The 9,195-nt window shown below is 47.6% G+C and overlaps 1 long non-coding RNA gene and 1 pseudogene across 1 annotated transcript; one reads left to right on the forward strand and one right to left on the reverse strand.

The window, feature by feature from the left end:
* Positions 1 to 4,050: 4,050 nt before the first annotated feature.
* LOC132666397 (uncharacterized) lies at positions 4,051 to 5,597 on the forward strand. Its single transcript, XR_009604646.3, has 3 exons — positions 4,051 to 4,426; positions 4,541 to 4,658; positions 4,843 to 5,597. It is a non-coding gene; the product is annotated as an uncharacterized LOC132666397 (long non-coding RNA).
* A 2,285-nt stretch (positions 5,598 to 7,882) lies between these two features.
* Positions 7,883 to 8,671, reverse strand: LOC132666573 (large ribosomal subunit protein eL34 pseudogene; annotated as a pseudogene).
* Between the last annotated feature and the right edge of the window lie 524 nt (positions 8,672 to 9,195).

Raw genomic sequence — 9,195 nt, forward strand, 5'->3', positions numbered from 1 at the left:
TTGTGAGATCGAGCCCCACGTCAGGCTCTTTGCTGACGGTGCAGTATCTGCTTGGGATTCTCTCTCCCTCTCTCTTTTCCTCTCCCCCATTTGTGCTCTCTTTCTATCTAAATAAATAAATGAATTAAAATAAATTAAAATGCAAATTGCTTTAACGCAAACATTAAAAAAGGAAAGAAAGAAAGGTTACTTAAAATTTTTTTTTTAAATCTTCCAAAAAAAAAAAAAAAAGTACCAGCAGAGACATTGCACATACTATCTTAGCCTTAGGGTAAATGGTTTTCTGTACAAAAGCCAAGGATAAACTCCTGAGGTTAAAGGATATATCTTTGTAATCTCCCTCTCTTTCTCCTTCATGCAGTGAATAGAAAAAAAAAAAAAAAAAAAGTTTGAACTCACATCCTGGATTTACAATCCTATCTTTATATCGATGGGAATACTATCAAGTGGGGGAGGGGAGTGGGAAAGAAAGAGAAGCAGAAAGAAGACAGATGGAGGGAGAAATTGCATTTTACTAGTAATATTCAGAATTGCTCACCCATGGATCATAAACCGTTGAAAAACTTCCTTGGAATTGTCCAGCTTTAAATAATGTGCTGGGTTACTATGAACACAAATCCAGTATCTAAGTCATTTATGAAAAGACGTGACAACATGAAACAATGGATAAAGAAGGGACACTGGAGTCCGGGAGATCCGGGTATGAATCCCAGCTATGGCACCTGTTAGTTCTGTGACCATGGGAAGTGGTGGAAACTTTCTGTCAAATGGGGATAATAATACCCACCTATGAGGCTATTGTATTAACTGAGTGATAAGGCATGTGAGAGAACTAAGTGCATTATTTAATTGGACGTGCAACCCACATCATTCTCTTCATGGCAGCTTTATTCTAATATGGTCTCGTGCTGTGCCACCGATCTTATGGCGAATTTCTTTTGGCACTTTGGTAATCGTCATAGTCTGTGAAGAAGTGTCCAGAAGAGGCCTAAGTCACCATAAATTTTGTGGCTTAACAACTAATGATTCAATAAGGTCTAACTTGACAGTGTGGAGGGTGGAACTGTCGAATTTGTGTGTGTGCGTTTTAATGTTTGCTTATTCTTGACAGAAAGAGAGAGACTGAGTGTGAGAGGGGGAGGGGCAGAGAGAGCAGGAAACACAGAATCGGAAGCAGGCTCCAGGCTCTGAGCCATCAGCACAGAGCCCGACGCGGGGCTTGAACCCATGGACTGTGAGATCGTGACCTGAACCAAAGTCGGACACTTAACCGACTGAGCCACCCAGGCGCCCCTGGGAGTGTCGTATTTGTAAACATAGGCAAAACAGGTTGCTCCCATGAATGTATCTGCTCATTGTGTTCATTCCATAAATGGCAAGGGAGAATTATGGAGTCTCACCAAAGCCTTGTGAAGTAGCTATTGGTAGTCCTATGTTAGAGAAACCGAGGCTGAGAGATAAAGTGCCCCAAGTGACTGCTAAGTATGTGGAAAGGCTAGGATTCCAAGTCAGTCCTTTCTGACACCGAAGTCTCCCCATTTTTCGGGCGTATGGACACACAATTCGGATGCAACACAATAATGCGGACGTTCCTTACATTTTATTGCAAAACGTGACGTGGCTCAGGAGGCCAGATGATGTCTTGTCTTCATAGCTTGAGAGTTGACCTCTCTGGTCTGAGTTAAAGCGGAGCCCCGGTGTGAGAAGGAAGGAGAAGAAGGTTAGTAACATCACCCGCGCATCACCACTGTTAACATTTTGGTTCACACACATTTTTATTTTTCAAAAATGTATTTTGTTTTGTTTTAGAGGTAGTTGTTTTTTTTTTAATTTTGTTGTTGTTGTTTTTGTTTGTTTTTTTTACCAGTTATTACCAAGGAGGAAATGGTGCCAGAATCTCACAAGCTTCTTACTGTTTGATCCACGACTGTTTTTCTCGCTCCATTTCCAAATGGTGGTTGAAAATCTTTCTCGGGGCGCCTGGGTGGCTCAGTCGGTGAAGCGACCGACTTCGGCTCAGGTCATGATCTTACAGCTCATGAGTTCGAGCCCCGCGTCGGGCTCTGTGCTGACAGCTCAGAGCCTGGAGCCTGCTTCTGATTCTGTGTGTCCCTCTCTCTCTGCCCCTCCCCTGCTCATGCGCTGTCTCTGTCTCAAAAATAAATAAAAACATTAAAAAAAAAAAAAGAAGAAGAAGAAAATCTTTCTCAACCCTCTGCCCCACCTCTGGCTTGCAGTCCCTGGAGTGGGTCCCTCTTCCCCATGTCGGCAGGAAGTTGCCAACTTGGCTCACATCGCCTGCCCCTTCCTGGGTATCTCTGAGAACCTGTAGGCTGGAATTCTTGCCCGTCCCAAGGAAGGACATTTCCTCAGAATTTTCTCTTTTGTAAGCCATGGAAGCGTACAATATATTTGAGAAAAATTCGATTCCAAATTAATTAAAAATGTAAAAGGATTTGGCTTTAAAGAGATAAGTTTTAGCTATGAGAAGTTTACTTATGTGGAACATCTCATTCCAGAGAAGAGGGAATTCACTCGTGAAAATGAGAAACAACCTGAGCTTTGCGTTCCCTGGACAGGTTGGGAACTTTTGAGTCCTGAGTTCGGAAGCCTGGATAGGCCGGGATGTGCTAGGAGTGTCCCTTCACCACTCTGTTCCTCCATCTTCCGAAGGGGGAAACAGTTTGGATCTCACGGAGGTGTTGCAAGGGTTAAATGAGAGGGCGATCGTGGGTCCCATCCTACAGCTTCAGGCCCCAGCAACCGCTCACAAGACCGTCCCTTATATAATCAGAGCAAATAATTCAGAGGCCCAGACTTGCCGTTCTCTCTTGGTAGGGAATACCTGGGCCTAAGAGCCTGTGATGGCGATCCTTCATTATTTAGCTCTCCCTGAGGCACTGTCCAGCTGCCTCGAGTCTTTAATTTGCGCTGCAGAAAGGACACAGAAGAGTTAAACAGGAATACGTTTTTTTACGCTGTTTTGGAGTTTTTCCTCTTTGTTCAACATCAAAGTGGTCCGCGGTCCATTTTGCCAGTTTATACATATTGTTGCACTCAGAGAAAGGCTGGGGGAGCTCAGCTGGCTGCCTGATCAGCTGTGACTCCCTCACAGGCCGGCTTAGGAGGCCAAATGGATTCCACCCCTGTAATGTTTTAATGATAAGGGGGGCGGTGGGAGGACGCTCCCTCCCTTTCCGAAGGAGACTTTGTGGAGGCCCCGCTAATAAATCATTTGTTCCCTCTAAATGCCCTCTCTCATCCACATAGGCACACTTGAGGCTCCCACTTGAGCCCACACACATAGGCTCCCACTTGAAATTTCTCATCAAGGGCAAACAGCTCCCAGCCCCGATGGCTGAGCTGCTTTTCAGCCCCCTCTGGTGCTCGTGACTAGCCCGGGGTGGGGAACTCGTGGGCTGCAGAGCCTGAGGGCCCCCCACCCCCAACCCTGGGAAACACAGTCAGGGGCCTGCTTTGTCTCCACCCCACACCCCTCCCCATCTCTCTCGCCATGCCCCTGCACTCTCAACTGCACGAGAGAAGAAAACCAGCCACACGGAGGGTTTGGAGGCTTCTGGCCCACTAGTCCTTGGACTTGCCTTCGCTTCCCCCCAAAGCCTGCGCTCTTCCAGGGAAAGCTGCCTAAAGTGGCGGCTCAGCAGCTACGCGGGCTCCAGAAGAAAGTCACTTGGCTGGAGACCTGGGGATTGCACCCCCCCACCTGCCTCGAATTCTCCTCTTCCTTCCAACTGGCCCCCCGGGGAGAGCTGGGGGTTGCCACGTGGCCACTTCTGGGCTGGGCCCCCCTGGGCCTGCGCCCCTGTCCCTCCCGTCCAGCCCCGGGGGAAGCCCACTCGTCTGCCCGAGCCATTTGGAGCACGTCAGCTTCTCCTCCCCGTACAGGTGTGCAGCTGGGATAACCGATGATTAATGCATGTGTCTGGCCGGGCCTTCAGGGTAATTTGATTTGCTTGATATCCAGAGTGATCACCCCTCTTTCCTTCCTCCCCACCTTTTTTTTTTTTTTTCCCTGAGTTTGTGGCAGTGTTTACCTTAGTTGGTGTTTTCAGTTGATGAATGACACTTGTTTCTGGCCTCCGTTTCCGCCCAAGTTGTAATTAGATTTTGCACGAGGCTCCTGTGATTACGGATCTGGGCCTTCCTCCCCCATCGGACCTCTCAAAAGTCACTCGGCTTTCCGAACTTTCCCCAGTTTTCCTTCCTGTCGTCCTCACCAGCAAACCCCGGTGCGGATGGGCCGGCAGGAGGCCCCCATCACCGGCGGCCGTCACCTCCGGGGGTGTAGGGTTTGTGCTGGCCAAAGCCACATCCTGCTCCTGATGGAACCCATTAGGCTGGAGGGACGAATGGCTTCCCAGAGAGATGCGCTGATCTGCCGGAGGGGAGCCGTGCTCTGCCCCAGGTAAGGCGACGTCAGCAGAGTCACCCCTCCCAGTGGATGCTGCCTGGCTCTCCGGGAGGGGTTCTGTCTCTGCAGAGGGTGAGACGAAGCTGTGTTTTCTTTTTTCTTTTTAAGAGCTCTGCGGAGGAGGAAGCAGCCTGGGTGCCTTGGAACTGAAAGAATGCCCACGCAGCCGAGACAGCACCGCCAGTGAATTCATGGTCCGGGAAATAGATGAACTGCACCGACCCAGGTTACTATCTGTCTGCAGAGTTGAGACAAAATTAGGGCTAGTGCGTCTGGTTCCGTTTACGCTGGGTCCACATCGAGGGCCAAGCAGTAAACGGAACATGTTTCTGGGGTTGCAAAAATTGGCTGAGGTTCTGCAAAACTATTATCCAACTGCTTTTGTTTTGGTTTGCCTAATTCCCTCTTAGAAAACTCGCAAGGAAGAGATTCGGAAGTGGAAGAGGGAGAAACATTGGTCCTTAAGAAACTAAGAGAAATTTGAGGCCCCGGCGGCATCGTCTAGAAACACCTTTATGGTCTTGCGTGGACTTACTAAAAACCGCGCTGGGTTGGTGAGGACACAGCTGACGGACGGGGGGTGTGGCCCTTGCCTGGCCCGGCAGAGCTCGAAACCCTGTTGGGGACAATAGTGACAACCTAGGGCCATGGAGAAGAGAAGGGATGTGGATTGTACTCCCTCCTCTGTCGCTAATGAGTGCTGGGACCTTGGGCAAGTAATCGCTCAGGGTCGGGGTCCTCACTACAAATTAAGGGAGTTGAAACAATCTCCTAAAGTTCCTTAGAGCCTTAATCTTCAGAATCTAATTACCACCCCCAGTAGATCTGTTGTATCACCAAGCAATAAAGGGAACGATGTAGACAAAGGATGCCGTTCAGAAAGCACCGTGTCACTGTGGACGGCTCGAGGGGGGACCACGGAGGAGCGGGGGCTCGCGCTGGACGGTGGGGTGGGCAGGACACCCAGCAGGGAGGGAGCACAAGGGGTGTTTGGAGGATGGGGAAGAGGCCAGGTGGGGGAGGTGGGTATTGAGAGAGAGGTTGGAAGGTTGGACCCAGATGGGGAGGGTGTTGAACTCTGGCCTGAGTTCTAGAACTTGAGTTTGTGTGCTGACAGCTCAGAGCCTGGAGCCTGCTTCAGAGTCTGTCTCTCTCTCTCTGCCCCTCCCCCACTCATGCTCTGTCTCTCTCCATTTCTCAAAAATGAATAAAAACGTTAGAAAAACAAATTAAGAAAATGATGTTGTTGTTGTTGTTGTTGTGGTAGAACATACATACCATAAAATTTACCACTTTAGCCACATTTAGGTTATAGTATTTAATACATTCACTATTGTGCAACCATCACCTCTGTCCCTCTCCAAAACTTTTTCACCTTCCCAAACAGATGCTCCATACCCACAAACAGTGGCCCCTGGTTCCTCCCTCTCCCCTGCCCCTGATAACCACTGTTCTGTTTTCTGTCTCTAGGAGTTTGCATATTTTAGGAATCTCACATAAGTGGAATCGTATAATATTTGGCCTTTTGTGTCTGGCTTATTTCATTTAGCATCCTGTCCTGGAAGTTCATTCCTTTTTAAGGCTGAATAATAATCCCTTGTGCGTTTAGACCACGTTTTGTGTATCCGTTCATCTGCTGACACTCACTTGGGTTGGCCCCACCTTTGGGCTCTTGTGAACGAGGCTGCATTTAGCATTTGAAATTTGGCCAGGAAAAGTCTTACTCCTTATAAGGTATGCTAGGCTTTTATTTTATTTTATTTTATTTTATTTTATTTTATTTTATACTATAATAGCTTTTTTTTTTTTAAGCTTATTTACTTATTTTTGAGAGAGAGAGAGAGAGAGAACACACAGGGAGGGACAGCAAGAGAGGAGAGAGGGAGAATCCCAAGCAGGCTCTGCACCGAGAGCATGGAACCTGACGAGGGGCTCGAACCCACGAACGTAAGATTATGACCCGAGCTGAAACCAAGACTTGGACACTTAACCAACTGAGTCACCCAGGTGCCCTGGTATGCTATGCATTTAAAAACATTTTTCTGTGGAGAACTTAGAGCAGCTGAGATATTCCTAGATGACCCAGGTTAGTTGAAGGGCTTGGAGAATGGCACCAGAGGGCTCTAGGGGGTGCGGAACTAGAATGTTTTTTGTTTTTTTTTTTTTTTGACAACTACTCAAAACTCTATGATCATTGGAGAAGGTCTTGGCAGAGGAAGGAAGCCTTCCTGGAAGCCTCTTCTGGAAGGAGGCAGAGAATCAATCTTCGGCCCTCAGGACCTACCCCTGTGTTTCTTCTCCGTTTTCTCTCCTACCCCTTAACCAGATCTGCTCACAAAAAAAGGATTATTTACTGGAACAAGCACCAATTTGTTGTTTCTCCCAAGAAATATTTGCATTTTCAACCTCATCTCTTCTTAGGGAATAAGACTAGATTTTTAAAAAATTGTCAAATGGATCTCAGCATCGGACACTCAGTTGGAAGAGGTGTGGGGAATCTTCCCTGACCTCCTACCCGGCTGTAAATCTTGCTTAGGTGCCCTTCCATTCGTACACCATTGGGGCTTGAGGAAGAAGGTATTGGTTCTTTTGGGAAGACTCTGTCCTCACAGGAGGAATGGGAGAAGGAATTCGAAATCCAAAGGATGGGAGAAGCATCCCCTTGCTTTTGCTGTTTCTAATCGCCAACGCTGCTAGAGAAAATCCGGGCATCGTCCCAGGGGTCTGCGCAGAACTTTGTAGTTTCTAAACTTTTCTGAGATGGGGGCAGGTAAAGGCATGACTCCCTTTCTTTGGGAACTCCCTGGAGATTATAGTGTTAGGGAGATTCCCCTTAACTGGTTTCACAAGGCGGGACTGACCTGCCTGGATAAGGGACGCCCAGCTGTTTGTATGCATGACGGCAGGTGAGCCCTCTGAACGCAGTGCAGACTTGGGGTGATGAGAATCGCCTCACAGGTCCCGCTCTGTCTCCACACGTCCAACCCGTGAGGAGTTGTGTTATCCCACGTAATCCCACAAAGAAGAGGTGACAAGAGTTGGGTTTTTGTGCCTTAGCAGGTGGAGTAGAAGGAGAAGGGCTGCCAGAGGGGCGCCTGGGTGGCTCAGTCAGCTGAGTGTCTGACTCTTGATTTCGGCTCAGGTCATGATCCCAGGGTTGGTAGTGGGATCGAGCCCCATGTCGGGCTCCATGCTGAATATGGAGCCTGCTTAAGATTCCCTCTCTCTTCCTCTTTAAAAATAAAATAAAATGAAGTCAAATAAAGTCAAATAAAATAAAATAAGGAAGGGCTGGTAGAACAAGCAGCCAGCGTGGCACAATGTGTCCAAGGAATTTACAAAAAATCTTTTTTCTTTTCTTTTCTTTTCTTTTCTTTTCTTTTCTTTTCTTTTCTTTTCATTTCTTCTTCTTCTTCTTTATTTTTTAGCTACTCAAAAATCTTCATTTTTTTATGTAGCTTTCAGACTCGGTGCTTGTGCCTTCAACACTTGCACAATGATTTTCTGCTCCTCAATAAGGAAAGCGCGCTTGATCCTGTCACGAACACATGTGGCAGGCACGAAGCCACCACAGGCCCTCCTGACCTGTTGTAGACAACCTCATAAGAACTTTAGGTTTCACGGCACGAACTCCCTGAAGCTGGCCTGCACACACGCCACATGCAGATTTGGGGGCTTTCCCAACCTCCTTGGTATAAGGGTAGAGGATTCAGTCAGTTAAGCGTCTGACTTCCGCTCAGGTCACGATCTCCCTTTTCTTGAGATCGAGCCCCGAGTCAGGCTCTGTGCTGACAGCTCGGAGCCTGGGACCTGCTTCGGATTCTGCCTCTGTGTTTCTGCCTTCCCCTGCTCAAGCTCTGTCTCTCACTCTTGCTCTCTCAAATATAAAGAAAAATTTTAAACAATTAAAAAAAAAATAGGGGCGCCTGGGTGGCTCGGTCGGTTGAGTGTCCGACTTCGGCTCAGGTCATGATCTCACGGTCCGTGAGTTCGAGCCCCGCGTCGGGCTCTGTGCTGACAGCTCAGAGCCCGGAGCCTGTTTCAGATTCTGTGTCTCCCTCTCTCTGTGACCCTCCCCCGTTCATGCTCTGTCTCTCTCTGTCTCAAAAATAAATAAAAATAAATAAATAAATAAATAAAATAAAAAAAAATAAAAATAAACAATTCTATTACCACGGGTTCAAGAGAGCCTAGTTTTGTTAGAGGCTGTCTACGACGGTATGTCAAATGCTGGACCATTCTGAATGCCGACGGACAGACGCTGTCCCGGTAGAGCAAAAAGGTACAAAGGGTCCTATTTCTTTGGATACCTAATAAGGAGGACAAAGGTTGTGGTATGGCTCTCAAGTATTCAGTCAGCCAGTTAGTCAAAAAACGTTTATTGGGGCGCCTGGGTGGCGCAGTCGGTTAAGCGTCCGACTTCAGCCAGGTCACGATCTCGCGGTCCGTGAGTTCGAGCCCCGCGTCGGGCTCTGGGCTGATGGCTCGGAGCCTGGAGCCTGTTTCCGATTCTGTGTCTCCCTCTCTCTCTGCCCCTCCCCCGTTCATGCTCTGTCTCTCTCTGTCCCAAAAATAAAAAATAAAAAACGTTGAAAAAAAAAAAAATTTAAAAAAAAACAAACAAACAAACAAAAAAAAAAAAACGTTTATTGAGTACTTGTTATGTACTGGGCGTAGGGGCTACAGAGATAAAAGTTGGGTGTGTTTTCTGTGTGCACCAGTCAAGTTGAGGGCAAAGGCAAGTACATAATCAATTATAAGGC

This window comes from Panthera onca, chromosome B2 (assembly GCF_046562875.1).
Source record: "Panthera onca isolate mPanOnc1 chromosome B2, mPanOnc1 haplotype 2, whole genome shotgun sequence".
Lineage (NCBI taxonomy): Eukaryota > Metazoa > Chordata > Mammalia > Carnivora > Felidae > Panthera > Panthera onca.